The 21,216-nt window shown below is 40.0% G+C and overlaps 1 pseudogene; it reads left to right on the forward strand.

Annotated features, from left to right (window-relative positions):
• LOC140867633 (transmembrane emp24 domain-containing protein p24beta2-like) overlaps positions 1–21,216 on the forward strand; it is a 67,588-nt pseudogene that overhangs the window by 253 nt on the left and 46,119 nt on the right.

Genomic DNA, 21,216 nt, shown 5'->3' on the forward strand with positions numbered 1-21,216 from the left:
GATTCGGTCTACATTAAATCGGTCCAAAACCCATTTGGGCCATCTTATTTGCGATTAATTTGTCAAAAATATATATATTATCAATTTATGAATGTTAATTAGATGCTTTTGAATTTTGATCACCTAAGATAATTCATTTTTCAAAACCAAGGGAAACAAAAAAGCATGTGTTCCCCAGAGAACGCATCGAGAGTTAAAATTTTTCTCAACTTCTCAAATTCCGGAGATGATTGACTGTCTATTTATAGAATAATAAATTAAAATTGATACATCATTTAAATGCATTAAAATAATGGGAACGGATCCCAACTGTGGGGGGTAAAAGTAAAACTAACAAATTTTTTTAATTTTTTTTTTAAAATTTGTTTCGACCATTTTATATTCTAATTCTTCCTATTTTCTTTTTTTAAACAAATATTTTTTCCTCTTTTTTATCTTGTACATTTTTTTAATCATTTTTTTCTTGTTATAATTTATACATATATACTATATATGATGCATCAACTCTATAGAGTAATTATCCGATCATTTTAATAGGTGAAAAAAATATAATTTGATAAATAAATTTATTATTTACTATTTTTTTAAAAAAATATTTTTTTACTACTTATAACTAATCTTTCATATTTCCTTTTCCATTTTAAAATAATTAAAATATTAATTTATCTAAGATTTAACATAAATTATTTCGTGTGTTTGGAAAGAAAAACACTCTAAAAACTAAGCAACAATATAAAAAATTAAATAAATAAAAAATCAAGAAAATCAAGCTTTATATAGTCAAGCATTCCACTCTCCTATTGTAAATATTGTTTTTTAAAAAAATTGAATGGAAGAAAAGAAACAAAAAAAATGTTTTTCTTCAAAAAGAGAAATAACATATATCACCCCTATGAAATCTCAGGTTTGCTTATAATCTTTTATGAAAGTTTTTTGAGCTAGTAGCTTCCTATGATTCTAGATGTATAGCATACACACTCCTTCTGACTAAAAAATGACTAAACTGCACTTAAATAACTTTTATAAACTCTTTTATCACCTTTTATTGAAAATTTAAATTAAAACATCAATAGATTAACTTACATTTTCAATTAAGTTTATTTATACAATCACTTTAATTAATTTAAATATTAAATTTTATTTAAATTAATAAAACTTATTGCTTAATTTAATATAATAATATAATTTACTATTAAAATATATTTCGTTTATAACAAATATTAAGATAAAATAATTATATATAATTTTCACAGTTATTAACTAAAATTTGATTATTTTATTCAATTAAATATAGAATTATAAAACAAAAATAATTTAATTATTTATTTAAGTAGGAGTATTTTTGTCATTTCTTAGCTGGAAGGGGTGTGTATGCTACAAATCTAAAATCACAAGGGGCTATTAGCTCAAAAAACTTTCATAGGAGATTATCAGCAAACACAAAACGTCACGGGGTGATATATGCAATTTATCAAAAAAAAAATAAATAAACAAACAAATTCTTCTTTAATTAGAGTTCTGGTAAAAAAGTACTTAATAATCCCTAAATGTTAGACATAAAATATATAAAATTATTGACTTGTTCTACAAGTCTCGATATTTTATTTATTTATTTAATTAATTAAACAAATCCATAAAAAAATCTCGACGAAAAAATAATTTAATATTTACCAATCAATAATTAAATTATTTTTTTACAATATTCCAAAACATTTAAATTGTAATTTAGAAAAATAAATCAATTTTTTTTTAAATGACAAGAACGACGAACTCGTTATTATGATATTTATTTCACTACTTACATTTTCAGGACCTTTCGAAAACGAAAAAATTTCAAAAGATGGAAAGTTCAATTGATTTTTATGTCAACACAAAATTAATTTTTAATCACTATTATAAGCTTAGACACTTAATTCATATTAAGTTAAAAATGGTTAAATTCTAACTCCTTGGACATAATGAGCTTCGGGTAAATCACAATCAATATTTGGTTACCTTCAATGGTTCAGGTGTGTGTTAGTAGTGATATCATGACTCTTTGTTATTTTAGAGTCAACCTCCTCTTCATGAGCATAACCCAAGTGACAGAAATCGTATTGTAATTCTAGGTTAAAATAAAAAGTCAGTGTTGTTCGCAGTGTTACAACACTAATGACAACACATTGCATCGGAAAATAAATATGAAAAATAAACAAAAATAAATAACACAAGAAATTATTTTGCACGACTATAAAAAATCGTACGGGTGCCTTAGGGCTAAATATCACTAGTAAACGTAAGATCAGTCTTACAAAGTAATCCTAGTGATTTTACGAAAAATCAATAAATCCTAAATTTCTCAACTTGAGAAATCAAACTTGCATCCTAAATAATCAGAATATAAAACAAATCAGATGCAACTCCCGTAGCCTAAATTTGAAGAGACAATAAAGAACATCGAACAACATAGTTCCCATAGTGTTGTCTCTAATGTCTTTAACACGAACGGCAGCACGAGGACAAACGACAACGATGGTTGCAAAACTTCTTCAGAATCTTTGAATTCTTCTATGTAATTTTCTCTGAAAGCTCTCTGAATTCTTCTCTGAAGTTCTCGTTAGTTTGTTCGCAGAAATCCACTTATAGATAGTCCAAGCATGAAAAAGATTTTCTTGTAGAGTCCTACACAAATAAGAAAATAAGTCTTTGTTAGTAATAAGACTTTTTTAAATATATCTTGATAATATTTAATAACCATGATACACATAAATTCCTTATCAAGATAATATTTAATCTAGCCAAATATCTATCTCAATATTTTCGATAATAACACATAAATATTCAACCTATCATATCATATCTTGATAATATTTTATATGTTGAAAAACGCGGCGATCAGATCAATCAGGATTGATACCCGGTGCAGCGGAAGTTTAAAAATTTTATATGGAACGATTCCATAGTGGGTATCAAAACCTTACGATTAAATTGTGTGTGTAAAAATTAAATAATGATTATAAATTTTTACCTCCAATCTCGAATCGAGATTTTGGACACCAACAGATTGCTCTGCTCTTGTTGTATATCCCTGGAACTGATGGACGAACTGTTCTTCAATCAGGTCCACGAACGGATATTTAATCCCTCTGATAGATTGCACTAGAAAATCTATCAGAAGTTTCTACGAAGAGATTAACGAATTTGATCCGTTAAACCAGACTGCAATTCAAAATTCACAGACTGGATTTTCCGAGCAGAGGGGAGAAGGGCGGCGGCCACTACTGAGAGAAAAATAGGGTTTTTTCGAAAATTGTGACCTGTTGTCTGTAATTTCTGTACTGCAATAACTTATTTATAATGTAGGCCACTAACAGCTTAGGGCCCATTAGTCATAAGTTCAAGCCCGACAAGCAAGGCCCGCATGTTCAGAAATTAATATAAAATTCATCATGACTCCGATTGATAAACCGATTTCACCAATGTGCACAGAAACCATTTCTGCACCTTTTAAAGTCAAGATAAATTTTTCTGAATCCGAATTCAATGATTTCCAAAAATTCCCATCCCTATGTCATTTTAGGAAATATTACTCCTCTACTCATAATTAAGAAGTCCAACTTCTTTGTTCATTAAATTTAACTCTTTAAATTTAACTATCTCAACGGGGATTAAAAATCCATTACTCTGTGTGACCCTCAATGGTTCAGGGATACAGCTAGCCGTGGACTCACAACTCCTTGTGACTCGGAACAACAATTTCCGACTTGCCCATCGAATCATGGTATGAGCGCCTAGCAACATCGCCCCATGATTCCCTAAGTATCACTGATAGTGCCTGCAAGAACCAATAGATTTTGGTTAGCGTACAATACGGTCCCTTCATCCATATATCCCGATCGAATCAACAACCATTGGTATATCGAGAGTCGTTCGAGATTCGATAACTATGCAATACATCTTGAAGATCAAATAGTGACATCGCATGTGTTACTAAGAAACCATTTCTTAAAACACATCATGTACTCTGGCCAGAGATTCGTCACACTAATATCTCCTCAGATCGCATAGGATATCCACACTCGCAACTTATGTGGTGAATCCTTGACAACAAAGCATCGACTCCTATATGTGTCGTAACTGTACCCAATCCCGACACCTGATGACCCCAATAGAGTCGGTAAACGAGTCAAAGCACAGTACTAGCATATAGAGTCTCAATGATGTTTCAAGTAGTAAGGACTAATGGTGTACAACCAAAACCGCGGACTTTATCCACTCGATAAGTGATAACCACTTGGAAAGTCCGAATAGGGTAGTTCGATCATTCATCATATGAATATTCGTTTGCATGCTTCGAACATCTCTATGTTCCTTACCAATGAAACGTGGTACTCCGCATCGCAAATGCTAGTCTCAAACTCGAGCGATCCTTATCCTTATTATCGGACGGCTCAATCGACTAGGAACAGTTTAGAATATACAGTGACTATAAGATGTGTTTCATGATAGACATCCCCATGTTCTACCACATCTTACATACACTATAGTATATTCAAGGTCTTTATCAAAACAACAATAGTATATCACAATATAACAATATGAAGAAAGATAAAGTCATTGCCATTAATAAAAGTGTAAATTATATTAAACAAAAGATTGTTTATACAAAGAGTCATCAAAGCCCTTAGCCACAAGTTGGCTCACCGGGCACCCACTCTTTCAATCTCCCACTTGCCCTAAAGCCAACTAGTCATACTACGTAGACCCATTGCTTCGCGATGTTTGTCAAATAATGGTCCTGGCAAGGGCTTAGTAAGTGGATCAGCGATATTGTCTGCAGAGGCCACTCTTTCGACAGTGATGTCTCCTCTTTCCACAATCTCCCGGATGATGTGGTATTTCCTCAGTACGTGTTTGGATCTTTGATGAGACCTTGGTTCCTTTGCCTGAGCAACGGCACCCGTGTTGTCACAGTATACCGGGACTGGACCAACAACTTCAGGAATGACGCCCAACTCTTGGACGAAATTCCTCATCCAAACGGCCTCTTTAGCAGCAGCTGATGCTGCAATGTATTCTGCCTCAGTGGTGGAATCCGCTGTGGTGTCCTGCTTGGAACTCTTCCAAGAGACAGCACCGCCATTGAGCTTGAACACAAATCCAGAGGTTGACTTCGAGTCATCCACGTCACTTTGGAAGCTAGAGTCGGTATAGCCTTCCAATTTTAGTTCTCTTCCTCCATATACCATGAACATATTCTTAGTCCTTCGTAAGTACTTAAGAATGTCCTTCACGGCTTTCCAATGCATTTGACCGGGATTAGCTTGATATCTGCTCGTGACACTCAGAGCAAATGCTACATCCGGTCTGGTAGATATCATCCCATACATGATACTACTTATGGCTGACGCATATGGTACATGTGTCATTTTCTCTATCTCTTCATCAGTCTTGGGACACATAGACTTGGATAGAGAAACTCCATGACACATGGGTAGATGTCCTCTCTTGGACCCATCCATTGAAAACCGTTTCAATATGGTGTCGATGTAGGTTGATTGAGTGAGTCCTATCATTCTCTTAGATCTATCTCTATAGATCTATATCCCTAGAATATAGGATGCCTCACCCAAATCCTTCATCGAGAATCTACCTGATAACCATATCTTTGTTGACTGCAACATCCCTACGTCATTCCCAATGAGTAGGATGTCATCAACATAAAGTACTAAGAATGTCACCGCATCCTTAACTACTTTCTTGTACACGCATGGTTCCTCCGGGTTCTTGATGAAACCAAAATCCTTTATTGTTTCATCAAATTTCTGGTTCCAACTTCTTGATGCTTGTTTTAGACCATAAATTGATCTCTGAAGCTTGCATACCTTATGCTCGCTTCCCATGGATGTGTACCCCTCAGGCTGCTTCATATAGATTTCTTCCTTAATGTCTCCATTAAGAAAAGCAGTCTTCACATCCATTTGCCATATCTCATAGTCATACCATGCAGCTATGGCAATAAGGATTCTTATGGACTTGAACATTGCAACTGGTGAAAAGGTTTCATCATAGTCAACTCCTTGTCTTTGAGTATAACCTTTTGCCACCAATCGCGCCTTGTAGGTCAATACCTTACCATCAGGCCCAAGCTTTCTCTTGTAGATCCATTTACACCCTATTGGAACAATTCCATCGGGAGGATCTACTAATGACCAAACTTGGTTTGTATGCATCGAATCTATTTCCGACTGCATAGCTTCAAGCCATAAATTTGAATCCGCATCAGAAATTGCTTCCTTGAAGTTTCTTGGATCACATCCAACATCGGGTTCATCTTGATCCCCTTCAAGAAGAATACCATATCGAATAGGAGGTCTAGAAGTCCTCTCGGATCTTCTAGGTACAGGCGTGTCTATCAATGGTTCCTGAGGTGTAGGATCGTTATTTTGTATTTCGGGTTCTTCTCGAATTTCTTCGAGTTCCATCATCTCGCCTTTCTTATCCAATAAGAACTCCTTCTCCAAGAAGGTGGCATTCCTTGAAACAAACACCTTTGTTTCAGCAGGATAATAGAAATAATATCCGATTGAATTCTTCGGATACCCTACAAAATAACATAAGCTGGATCGACTATCCAACTTATCTCCCACTGTCCGCTTCACGTAAGCAGGACATCCCCAAATCCTTAAGTACGAATACTTAGGAGCTTTGCCATTCCATAACTCATATGGTGTTTTGTCCACTGCTTTAGTGTGGACGTTGTTCAACAACAATACCGCCGTTTCAAGCGCATAGCCCCAAAACGAAGGTGGAAGCTCAGTGAAGCTCATCATGAATCGAACCATGTCCAACAAAGTTCGATTACGATGCACCGATACACCATTAAGCTGTGGTGTCATAGGAGGAGTCCACTGAGAGAGAATTCCATTCTCTTTTAGATAGTCCAAAAACTCGGTACTCAAGTATTCTCCACCTCGATCCGATCGAAGTGCTTTAATACTTTTACCTAGCTTGTTTTCTACTTCAGCCTTGAATTCTTTGAACTTTTCAAATACTTCAGACTTATATTTCATTAAATATAAATACCCATACCTAGAATAATCATCAGTAAAGGTAATGAAGTAGGTGTGGCCATATTGAGTACCAACTCTAAATGGACCACAAACATCTGTATGGATCAAATCCAACAGATTTTGACTACGCCCAGGTTTCCCCTTAAAAGGAGATTTAGTCATTTTTCCTTTCAGGCAGGATTCACAAGTAGGTAGAGAGTTAATATCAGACATATCAAACATGCCCTCTCCCACTAGCTTGTTCATCCTCCTTGAGGAAATATGACCTAGCCTAGCGTGCCAAAGGTTTGCCGGGTTTTGGCTATCGATTTTCCTTTTGTTTGTTGTTGCCGGTTTATCAACATAATTTATTGGAAAGTCTTTTAGTTTTAAGTTGTATAGATCGTTTTCAAGTTGTCCATTTCCAATCAAACATTCATTCTTGTAAATATTGCAAATCCCATTCACAAAATTGCAAGAATAACCATCTCTATCAAGCATAGAAACAGAAATAATGTTTTTAATTAAATCCGGAACAAATAAAACATCTCTCAAAAGTAACTTAAAACCGTTCTGCAAAAATAAATAAACATCTCCCACAGCTTTAGCTTCAACTCTGGAACCATTTCCGAGACTCAGCTGGGTCTCACCCATTCTAAGCCTGCGACTTCTTGTCATCACCTGCAAATCATTGCAAATGTGAGATCCACATCCGGTATCCAATACCCAAGAAGTAGTATTAAGTGAAACATTTATTTCAATATAGAACATACCCTTCGCAGTTCGCAACTGCTCTAGATATTCCTTGCAGTTACGCTTCCAATGACCGGGCTTCTTGCAGTAATGGCAAACATCCTTGGATTTTTCCATGTTTGAAGCCTTTGTCTTATACTTCTTCTCGGGTTCGATTTTCTTGGGTGGGGCAGAACGTTTCTTACCCTTTGTACTTGGCCTCTTCTTAGCAGAAGAAGAGGAGCCCACCAAGAAAGCCGGTTTATCCTTCTTTAATGTGGATTCATATGTCACAAGCATATTGACCATCTCTTCAAGGGAGGCCTCTATCTTGTTCATATTGAAATTCACCACAAATCCGTCAAACGAAGAAGGAAGAGACAGAAGTAGTAAGTCCACGTTGAGTTCATGCTCCAACACCAAATCAAGGGTTACCAACTTCTATATGAGCCAAATCACTCGTACCCCATGATCACGGACCGAAGTCCCTTCACGCATGCGACACGTCATTAGCTCCTTTACAGTAGCGAACCTTTCAGCCCTCGATTGAGCCCCAAAAAGTTCCTTGAGTTGAACGTGAATGTCAGCAGCATTCACGGTATCCTCAAATCGCCTCTGGAGTTCATCAGACATCGAGGCTTGCATATAGCATTTGGCCTTGATATCATGGTCCCACCATGTATCAAGTTTGGGTAACTCTTCCGGACTTATGTCAGCTGGTGCTTCCTTCGGAGGAGATTTTTCTAACACGTAGAGCATCTTCTCCGAAGTCAAGACAATCTTCAACTTACGGAACCATTCCGTATAGTTTGCGCCAGTCAACTTATTTTGTTCGAGGATCGAGAAAAGTGGATTACGCGAATTCATCTTTATGAAATACTGAAAAGAAACAGACAAATATCAGTGATTGTTTAAGTAATTTACTAAGACATAAAATAGGCGAAATTTATTTTATGAATCTCACTCCCACTATTTTAACGATTTCACTACCCTCTAGTGAAAACGAGAAACTGTTTTCCTTAGTGAGAACATGGAGTCCAATTGACAAACTATGGTCCCGAATAATATCAGCCAACCATAATTTTCAAAAGGTAGAGCCCAATTGCTTCCAAAGCAACCTCCACGTTTTTACCTCATGTCCAATAAGGGCCCAATAATATGACGCCGTTTATTGTGACATGTCAAGATGACCCATCAATATTAAGTTGTGATGGACGGTTGCCATGTGGATCCCCCAATAATATGAGCCGATCCCATGGGAGTTCCACCCAACTTACAACATGTGTCGATCCAATGTACAGCTTTCCGACGAACGGGCCCCCCCAATAATATGAGCCGGACCGTATCCGCGGGTAGCATCTCATACATTGATCGTTGATGGAAGGTAGGAACATTTAAACAAATTTAAATTTCCTTTATTTATCTTGATATCAATTTTAAATCATATTTAAAATGAGGGATTTTATTTTTAAAAATTTGTCTCATCGTTTTTTAAAATATTGTATGCTTGTCGGATTCACACAATTTTGTCTAAAACATGCATACAACTATAATATCACATATTATATAGGATGATCGATTCCATTTCTAATCGACCCGTGGTTGCCAATCGCGATTCTTAGTCCAATCCTAGGTAATATGCAGTATGCAATGCAATCCTATTACATTGTGCTTCCAATTTACATTTCTTCTGTCTTTATTGTCTGCTGGGCCCACCACCGTCTTCAAATCTTCATCTCCCACTAAATCTAATGTATTTACAATAAATAACAATGACAAGTAGGGGATACATTTTTAAGGGGTGGGAACGGGCCATAAACCAACCCACTTTTATTACATATGACAATTCATATTGGGCCATAAACCAGACCCATTAATAAATCCAACAATAATAAAAACAAATGTAAATTCCTAACATACACCTACAAAATTGGTCATGGCAATCGATCATCCTTATCCAATAACATTTAATTCAAAATTAATTTATTGGATAACATGCAATGACAATTTAAATTTAAAAGGATAAAATCATATTCCATATATAAAATCTTATTTTACATACAAAATCATATTTTATCTTTTTATCAAATAAAATCATATTTTATCTATAAAATCCAATTTTATACATAAAATCATATTTTACTCAATATATCCATAAGATCATATCTTATCATCAATTGTACCAAAAATAATTAATTTCAAAATTCAATTTAACGGATAAAATATTTAAATTTTCCAAAAATTCAAATTTATCCAAAAATCAATTTTAAAATTTTCGGACTCGAACAATTCGATCCGACGCCTCGTGGACCAATCAAAAACAATTTTCGATCGGACCAAAAATAGAATTTTAACATATTAAAATTTAATTTAAAAATTAAAAAATTAATTTTTCCCGCGGGCCGCCCGGGACATTCCTGGGCTGCCCACGCCCTAATGGGGTCGGGCCGGGCAGCCCGGCTGCCCCTAGGGCAGCGACGATCGCTGCCCGGGTTTTTGCCCGAAAATTTTTATTTTTTTTTATTTTTAAAATATTTATTTTGTTTCAAAAACCGAGGCTTAAAATTTTTTGTACAATCGATTAATTTAATCGCTTGATCTGAGCAACCTGGCTCTGATACCACTGTTGGAAAACGCGGCGATCAGATCAATCAGGATTGATACCCGGTGCAGCGGAAGTTTAAAAATTTTATATGAAACGATTCTATAGTGGGTATCAAAACCTTACGATTAAATTGTGTGTGTAAAAATTAAATAACGATTATAAATTTTTACCTCCAATCTCGAATCGAGATTTTGGACACCAACAGATTGCTCTGCTCTTGTTGTATATCCCTGGAACTGATGGACGAACTGTTCTTCAATCAGGTCCACGAACGGATATTTAATCCCTCTGATAGATTGCACTAAAAAATCTATCAGAAGTTTCTACGAAGAGATTAACGAATTTGATCCGTTAAACCAGACTGCAATTCAAAATTCACAGACTGGATTTTCCGAGCAGAGGGGAGAAGGGGGGCGGCCACTACTGAGAGAAAAATAGGGTTTTTTCGAAAATTGTGACCTGTTGTCTGTAATTTTTGTACTGCAATAACTTATTTATAATTTAGGTGTAGTGACCCTTACCCGGATCACCTACTAAACAGAACTTAGGCATGCAATTAACTTAATAAATAGATATCAGAATAAAACTGCGGAATCCATAAACAATATACAATCCCAAGTAAAGGAATCTGTAATTTATCCAATAATATACAACCAAATCGAATAGCTGTATAAACCCAAACAACAGTAATAAAACCTAAGCGAAGCTCCAGCCGGCCAACCGCTGACTAGCCCCTCCTGGATCCACCCTCCTCGTCCAATCGCAAACCTGCCCCATGGAATAGGGTGTCCAGAAAATACAGAGTACGAGACGTGAGCATAAAACGCTCAGTGCGAGAGTATGAGTATACATGCATGCAAAGTGAACTCCCTATAGACTCGAGGTCAAGGATCAGATAACAGAGACAGACCGGGCCCTGGTATGTAGCACGCTGTGCCGTCGCTTCAGGAGGTGGCTCCCATACCGAGATAACTGTGGATACGCCAGACCCAAATCGATGGAAGTCCATCCACTAACAGGATAGGGTACAACCCTACTAACAGACATCTCGAAAGAGATACAGCAAGATGCAATTGAATGCAGCATAATATCATGGCATATAAATCATGCAGTCACATAATACATGCATACTCAGTCAGGATATCTCGAACAGTACTTTCGTACCTCAATACAGTGCAAGCTCTACCAACTCTAGGTCCACGCCTATAGTCTGCTCTACACTGCCAAATGATACTACTATCATTAAAGTGCTCTAAAAGCCTTAACTAAGCTATTGCATACTCCTAAATATTTATAGGGAGCAAAGCTATACCTTTGTCCGTCGTTAGCCCTTTGATGTCGATGCCTCCAGAATTTGGGCACGACTCCGCTACGACTACCGAACGCCCCGCCGACCTCCGGACCAAGCCTAAGAAGACTAGAACAGCTCCAAAAGGACTAGAATAGAAAGGAGAACTCGGAATTGGCAATTGAAAGTGAAGCCTCGGCCTTCTATTTATAGACAACGATCGGAACTTCCGATCCTTGATCGGAATGTCCGAACCCCGATCGGAACGTCTGATCCTGCCATCGGAGCTTCCGAAGATCCTGATCTGCCACGTGTCAAAATATCACTTGTTGACTCCGGATAGGGGTGATCGGAGCCTCCGGTCCTGATCGGAGCTTCCGATCCAACCACACGTCATGCCTGACGTAATAACATCGGTGCCTCCGATCGCTCATCGGAGCTTCCGATCCTGTTCGGAGCTTCCGATCGTGCCTTCGGAGCTTCCGATCCGTCCAATACCCAATTCAATTAATTAGCATTAATCCTTTAATTACTCAATTAGGGTACGGGCTACTACATTCCCCCCCACTTAAGATATTTCGTCCTCGAAAACAGATCTTAAGTACCGAATGCAAATACAGAAATCAGAAACATTCTTTATTCAAATCAAACGTTTACAGAGTTTGCAACTGAATACAACTTAAAGAATGAAATCAAAACAACTCAGGATGGTCTTTACGCATCCTGTCCTCAAGCTCCCAAGTAGCTTCCTCAGTGCCTCTGCGCTGCCACTGAACTAAAACCAAAGGAATGACTTTGTTCCGTAAAACCTTATCCTTATAATCCAGGATACGAAGAGGTTTCTCAACATAAGTCAAATCCTTGTCTACCTGAACCTCAGACCGCTGCAGAATATGAGATTCATCTGCCACATACCGTCGCAACAAAGATACGTGGAACACGTCGTGAATACTGGACAGATGCGGTGGCAAAGCTAGTCGATAAGCCAAATCGCCAATGCTCTCCAAGATCTCAAACGGACCGATAAATCTGGGAGACAACTTGCCCTTAAGGACAAATCTGAGAATCTTGCGGAAAGGTGACACTCTCAGAAACACTTTCTCCCCGACCTCGAACTGCAAAGGCCTACGCTTGATATTAGCATAGCTGGCCTGACGATCCTGTGCAGTCTTAATCCGTTTCTTGATCTGATCAACAATGTCTATCGCCTGCTGGATAAACTCCGGTCCTTCAGCCTGTCTCTCCCCCACTTCTTCCCAGAAGAGTGGAGTACGACAACGTCGCCCATACAACGCTTCAAAAGGTGCCATCCCAATACTAGTGTGATAGCTGTTGTTGTAAGCGAACTCGATCAACGGCAAATGATCCTGCCAGGCTGAACCAAAATCCATGACGCACGCTCTAAGCATATCTTCTAACGTACGGATAGTGCGCTCTGACTGACCATCAGTCTCCGGATGATAGGCTGTACTCAAACTGAGAGTAGTACCCATCGCACGCTGAACACTCCCCCAGAATCTAGAAGTAAACCTGGGGTCCCGATCGCTGATAATGCTCACAGGCACTCCATGAAGTCGGACGATCTCCTGAATGTACATCCGTGCCATGCGATCCACAGAGTACTCTCGGCTATAGGCAATGAAATGCGCTGACTTGGTGAGTCGGTCCACCACCACCCAGATAGCATCACAGTTCCTCGGGGATACCGGCAAATGGGTCACAAAGTCCATAGTGATAAACTCCCATTTCCATTCAGGAATAGGCAGACTGTGAAGCAATCCTCCAGGTCGTCGGTGATCTGCCTTGACCTGTTGACACACCAAACATTTCGAAACAAACTGATAAACACTGCGTTTCATTCCCTTCCACCAGAAATGAGTACGTAGATCCTTGTACATCTTGTTGCTCCCAGGATGAATACTCAACTTAGTGCGATGTGCCTGAGATAAAATCTCCTCTCGCAACTCTTCATCCTGTGGAATCACAAGCCTACCAGACAAACACAGAAAGCCATCTAACTGATAATGAAATCCAGACGAGCTACCCTTGTTAGCTAGACGAGCTAAACGCTGGGTCTTTGAATCAGACATCTGAGCATCTCGGATCCGCGAATACAAGGATGGCTCAGATAATATCGCAAACATCTGGATACTCTGCATACCTTTCTTATGCTTGAAGGTAAAACCTGAAGTACAACAGTCACTGATCGCACTAGACATCGAACAAGTCTGAAGTGCGGATAGTCGCACCTTGCGACTCAAAGCATCAGCGGTGAGATTAGCAGCTCCCGGATGGTACTTAATCTCGCAATCATAGTCCTTAAGCAAGTCCATCCAACGTCTCTGTCTCATGTTCAATTCTGCCTGAGTGAACAAATACTTGAGACTCTTATGGTCGGTGAAGATCTCAAATTTCTCGCCATAAAGATAATGACGCCAGATCTTCAAAGCGAACACAATGGCTGCCAATTCCAAATCATGGACTGGGTAGTTGTCCTCGTGAAGCTTCAGCTGTCTAGAAGCGTATGCGATCACATGCCCATTCTGAGTCAGGACACAACCTAACCCCTGAAGAGAAGCATCCGTGTAAACTACATACCCTCCAGATCCTGACGGTAATGCTAACACCGGCGCAGAAGTCAACCGCCGTCGAAGCTCACGGAAATTCTCCTCATACTCGGAGGACCACTCAAAATCCACACCTTTGCGGGTAAGCTGCGTCAACGGTCGAGCTAACTGAGAGAAGTTCAGAATGAAGCGACGATAATACCCTGCTAGACCCAGAAAACTACGGATCTCAGCAACTGTCGTCGGACGCGACCAATTAAGTACCGCTTCAATCTTGCTTGGATCAACAAAAATCCCCTCCCTGGATATGATATGGCCAAGAAAAACCACTCTATCCATCCAGAACTCACACTTGTTCAGCTTGGCGTACAATTGCTCATCTCGAAGAGTCTGCAGTACCAACCGCAAGTGAGAAACATGCTCTTCCGTATTACGCGAATACACCAAGATGTCGTCAATGAATACCACGACAAACTTGTCCAAATACTCCCTGAAGACACGGTTCATCAAATCCATGAATATAGCCGGCGCATTAGTCAAACCAAATGGCATCACTAGGAACTCGTAATGCCCATAGCGAGTACGGAATGCAGTCTTGGCTACATCCTGATCACGGACTCTCAACTGATGATACCCAGATCTCAAGTCAATCTTGGAGTAAACTGACGTGCCCTGCAGCTGGTCAAACAAGTCATCAATACGAGGCAACGGATACTTGTTCTTCACAGTGACTCGATTCAGCTGCCGATAGTCAATGCACAGCCGCATCGACCCATCCTTCTTCTTTACGAAGAGAACAGGAGCTCCCCAAGGAGACACACTAGGACGAATGTACCCCTTGTTCAAAAGATCCTGTAGCTGATTCTTCAACTCACGCATCTCTGACGGAGCCAGACGATACGGTGCTCTAGAAAATAGGCGAAGTATCCGGCATCAACTCTATGCCAAACTCGACTTCCCTAGCAGGAGGAAAACCCGGAATCTCATCAGGAAACACATCTGGAAATTCATCCACAACAGGAAAGCTCTCTATCCCAATACTCTCAGCGGACAAATCAACTGCATAGATAAGGTAACCTTCCCCGCCAGACTCCAGAGCTCGACAGGCTCTCAAAGCTGATACCAAAGGCATCGGGGGTCGCGCTCCCTCACCATAGAAAAACCAACTCTCACTCCTTTCCGGATGAAAGCGTACTAATCTCTGATAGCAGTCCACTGAAGCTCGATAGGTAGTCAACATATCTATTCCCAGAATGCAATCAAAGTCGTCCATCGCCAGGACCATGAGATTCGCTAACAGAATGTTCCCTTCGAACTCTAAAGGGCAACCCATCACTAGACGCTTAGCCAAAGCAGATTGGCCCGTCGGAGTAGAAACAGACATCACTACGTCTAGTGCAATGCATGGTAATTTATGCCTCTTAACAAAACGTGCAGAAATGAAGGAATGAGATGCACCAGTGTCAATAAGTACAAGAGCAGGTATACCATAAAGCAGAAATGTATCTGCGATGACTTTCTCATTCTCTTCCACAGCCTGATCATGTCTCAGGGCAAACACCTGGCCAGAAGCTCGTGGCCTCAAATGAGAACTCCTAGCAGACTGTCCCTGCGACCTCTGCTGAACGGTGGCCTGAGAACCCGATCCTGCACCAGAACCAGAACCGCCTCCCCCAGACTGTGGACAATCCCTCCGGATATGACCAGTCTCTCCACAACGGAAACAAGCTCCAGAAGCCCTGCGGCACTTGTCGTATGGATGGTTCTTCCCACAGTGATCACACTTGTCCTTCTTACCGAAACGGACAACACCCCCAGAACCAGAGGAAGAAGAAGATCCAGACTTATTGAAAGTTTGGGCACGGGGACCCAAAGAACTAGCAGGCCTCGACTGAGGGAAAGACCTGTTCCACCGAATGCTGTCCTCTGCCTGATGACAACGGCTCACCAAACCCTCGTAGGACATGTCGTCGCCAACCGCCACACGGTCATGGATCTCAGGGTTAAGGCCCTGAAGAAACAGATTATACTTCATCTCTGAGCTATCAGCAATCTCGGGGCAATAGGATAGCAGATCAAAGAACCTCTGCTGATACTCATCGATAGACATGGCTCCCTGTCGCAGACTCAGTAGCTCGCCTGCCTTTGACTGACGGTGTGCAGGAGGAAAATACCGCTTTTGGAAAGCTGTGCGGAACTCGGCCCAGGTGGCCACTCCTCTCGCCGTAACAAAAGGTGCAGAAGTAAACCTCCACACCTGCGCGCACGCCCATCCAGAAGATAGCCAAGGGTTTCCACCTTCTGCTCATCGGTGCATTGGAAAGTCTGAAAAGTCGTCTCTATGCGGTCTAACCAGTTCTCCGCATCCTCCGGAGACTCACCTCCAACTAAGGGCTTGGGACCCATAGCTAAGAATCGACGCACAGTGAAATGCTCGTCGTCATGATGACGATGACGCCGTTCTCGACGAGGCTCCCGGTCGGCATCACCCCAACGCCCACCAACACTGCCATGAGAACTCTGGTCGTCACGATTTGACATCTACAAAAATACCTCAAGATGAGACTAAATCCCAAGAATTCTTTTGCACGCTCTGATACCATAAATGTAGTGACCCTTACCCGGATCACCTACTAAACAGAACTTAGGCATGCAATTAACTTAATAAAACAGATATCAGAATAAAACTGCGGAATCCATAAACAATATACAATCCCAAGTAAAGGAATCTGTAATTTATCCAATAATATACAATCAAATCGAATAGCTGTATAAACCCAAACAACAGTAATAAAACCTAAGCGAAGCTCCAGCCGGCCAACCGCTGACTAGCCCCTCCTGGATCCACCCTCCTCGTCCAATCGCAAACCTGCCCCATGGAATAGGGTGTCCAGAAAATACAGAGTACGAGACGTGAGCATAAAATGCTCAGTGCGAGAGTATGAGTATACATGCATGCAAAGTGAACTCCCTATAGACTCGAGGTCAAGGATCAGATAACAGAGACAGACCGGGCCCTGGTATGTAGCACGTTGTGCCGTCGCTTCAGGAGGTGGCTCCCATACCGAGATAACTGTGGATACGCCAGACCCAAATCGATGGAAGTCCATCCACTAACAGGATAGGGTACAACCCTACTAACAGACATCTCGAAAGAGATACAGCAAGATGCAAATGAATGCAGCATAATATCATGGCATATAAATCATGCAGTCACATAATACATGCATACTCAGTCAGGATATCTCGAACAGTACTTTCGTACCTCAATACAGTGCAAGCTCTACCAACTCTAGGTCCACGCCTATAGTCTGCTCTACACTGCCAAATGATACTACTATCATTAAAGTGCTCTAAAAGCCTTAACTAAGCTATTGCATACTCCTAAATATTTATAGGGAGCAAAGCTATACCTTCGTCCGTCGTTAGCCCTTTGATGTCGATGCCTCCAGAATTTGGGCACGACTCCGCTACGACTACCGAACGCCCCGTCGACCTCCGGAACAAGCCTAAGAAGACTAGAACAACTCCAAAAGGACTAGAATAGAAAGGAGAACTCGGAATTGGCAATTGAAAGTGAAGCCTCGGCCTTCTATTTATAGACAACGATCGGAACTTCCGATCCTTGATCGGAACGTCCGAACCCCGATCGGAACGTCCGATCCTGCCATCGGAGCTTCCGAAGATCCTGATCTGCCACGTGTCAAAATATCACTTGTTGACTCCGGATAGGGGTGATCGGAGCCTCCGGTCCTGATCGGAGCTTCCGATCCAACCACACGTCATGCCTGACGTAATAACATCGGTGCCTCCGATTGCTCATCGGAGCTTCCGATCCTGTTCGGAGCTTCCGATCGTGCCTTCGGAGCTTCCGATCTGTCCAATACCCAATTCAATTAATTAGCATTAATCCTTTAATTACTCAATTAGGGTACGGGCTACTACAGTAGGCCACTAACAGCTTAGGGCCCATTAGTCATAAGTTCAAGCCCGACAAGCAAGGCTCGCATGTTCAGAAATTAATATAAAATTCATCATGACTCCGATTGATAAACCGATTTCACCAATGTGCACAGAAACCATTTCTGCACCTTTTAAAGTCAAGATAAATTTTTCGAAATCCGAATTCAGTGATTTCCAAAAATGCCTATCCCCATGTCATTTTAGGAAATCTTACTCCTCTACTCATAATTAAGAAGTCCAACTTCTTTGTTCATTAAATTTAATTCTTTAAATTTAACTATCTCAACGGGGATTAAAAATCCATTACTCTGTGTGACCCTCAATGGTTCAGGGATACAGCTAGCCGTGGGCTCACAACTCCTTGTGACTCGGAACAACAATTTCCGACTTGCCCATCGAATCATGGTATGAGCGCCTAGCAACATCGCCCCATGATTCCCTAGGTATCACTGATAGTGCCTGCAAGAACCAATAGATTTTGGTTAGCGTACAGTACGGTTCCTTCATCCATATATCCCGATCAAATCAACAACCATTGGTATATCGAGAGTCGTTCGAGATTCGATAACTATGCAATACATCTTGAAGATAAAATAGTGACATCGCATGTGTTACTAAGAAACCATTTCTTAAAACACATCATGTACTCTGGCCAGAGATTCGTCACACTAATATCTCCTCAGATCGCATACGATATCCACACTCGCAAGTATGTGGTGAATCCTTGACAACAAAGCATCGACTCCTATATGTGTCGTAACTGTACCCAATCCCGACACCTGATGACCCCAATAGAGTCGGTAAACGAGTCAAAGCACAGTACTAGCATATAGAGTCTCAATGATATTTCAAGTAGTAAGGACTAATGGTGTACAACCAAAACCGCGGACTTTATCCACTCGATAAGTGATAACCACTTGGAAAGTCCGAATAGGGTAGTTCGATCATTCATCATATGAATATCCGTTTGCATGCTTCGAACATCTCTATGTTCCTTACCAATGAAACGTGGTACTTCGCATCGCAAATGCTAGTCTCAAACTCGAGCGATCCTTATCCTTATTATCGGACGGCTCAATCGACTAGGAACAGTTTAGAATATACAGTGACTATAAGATGTGTTTCATGATAGACATCCCATGTTCTACCACATCTTACATACACTATAGTATATTCAAGGTCTTTATCAAAACAACAATAGTATATCACAATATAACAATATGAAGAAAGATAAAGTCATTGCCATTAATAAAAGTGTAAATTATATTAAACAAAAGATTGTTTATACAAAGAGTCATCAAAGCCCTTAGCCACAAGTTGGCTCACCGGGCACCCAATCTTTCATTATAAACATAAATCCTTTAATTTCCTAATCAAGATATAATATTCATTCTAGTTAAATATCCATCCTATTCAATCTCGAGATCATAGAATATTTAACCATGTCATATCAAATCTATTGACTAGAAGACAAAATTCAATATTATAATTAACATGCTTAAGAAAAAGATTTTCAAGGAATTAAAATTCCTTTCAATCTCCCCCTTTTTACCTTTCTGGACAAAACCAGCACAAACAATTATAAACATAAACTCCCTCTGAGTTTAAAACACTTCTCCCTCTGAATTAGTAAGTCTCCCCCTGAAAGTGTTGTCCCTCGTGTTGGCAACACCAAGGATAACATGCACCTTGACACTTAAGGATTCTAAAATTCGTATATCATAGCATAAGTAGGGTATCTAGTTAAAGCATATCAGAGCAATTAAGGCAAATAACTAAAGCAAAATTAAAAAAATCAAAAAATTAAAGCAAAGATGAGATAAGAAAAAATATGGGGTGACACCAATCAATACAAAATTGATCAGCATCAGATCCCTCCCGATCTTCAGTGTCCTCATCCTCATCGTCCTTAGTCCCAGATGGACCAGCCTCAGCTTGTGCATTCTCTCCCCCTTTTTTGGCCAGAAATGCCAAATCTTGTACAACAGTCACCTAACAAGGCTCCATATAGATCCAAGTCCTCCTGGGCTTGGGAAACTTCTTTTCAGCATGAGCCATGAGAACCTGAACAGAGAATTCTATAGGAGAGGGTGTGTGCACAATTTCTTCAATTTCTTCAGTGTTGTCTTCCGTGTTGGCAACACCGGGAACAACACCAGCACCAGTAACAACATCAGTAGATTCAGACCAAGAAAGGTCAAGGTTTCTCTTCCCTCTTATTAAAGCAGCTGCAACCTGCAGATCTTCAGTCAGTTCAGAGATACCTTCACCAAAATCACAAAGCAAACCTTGAAACTCCAAAATTCCATAGATCAAAGATGGAAAAGACCGCTTGATGGATTTTAATTTTCCATCTACAAACTGGAGTATAGTCTTGAATACGAGCTTGCTAAAATTGAAAGTGCTCTCCGTCACAATAGAAAATGACACAAACTCTTGTGGTCTAGTCACCACAGTGGAGCGTGTAGAAAGCATCCAATTGCGTAAAGCTGTTTTGTTTACGATAGAGTAAAAGGATGTGAGCTGTGCAACATAGACTTGTCCATGAAACTTTTGAGCAAACCGTCGGTGAGTACAATAGTAACTTCATGAATATGAGGGTAGTTCCCTTCTTCAACTTCCGGCATGCCAAAAAGAGTATTGATTGTGGTAGGGTTAACTCAAAAAGCTTTTTTCTCACAAAAATTCCAGCACTGGTTTCCTATTATAGGGCACCACTGCAATAAAAATAGCTTTTGATCCTTAAAAAATTCAACCAAATTGATCCTTTCATAGGCATCCACATCGATATTCTTCTCATCAATCAACATCGATTCACATACAAGAGCCACACAGCAGTATCTTCTCCATAGTAGAACTTGTGGGAAAAGACAGTAGTCAAATAAAACTCAGCAGCATCCGTGTTGTCTGTGATGTTGGCAACACCATCAGCAACACCAGCATCAACATCATCACCAGCAGAATCTTTAGTATTCGCTTCCTCAAATGCATCATTATCAGAGATGGAAGATGAAATACCAGAAATATTAG

The sequence above is a fragment of the Henckelia pumila genome, chromosome 4 (assembly GCF_033568475.1).
Source record: "Henckelia pumila isolate YLH828 chromosome 4, ASM3356847v2, whole genome shotgun sequence".
Lineage (NCBI taxonomy): Eukaryota > Viridiplantae > Streptophyta > Magnoliopsida > Lamiales > Gesneriaceae > Henckelia > Henckelia pumila.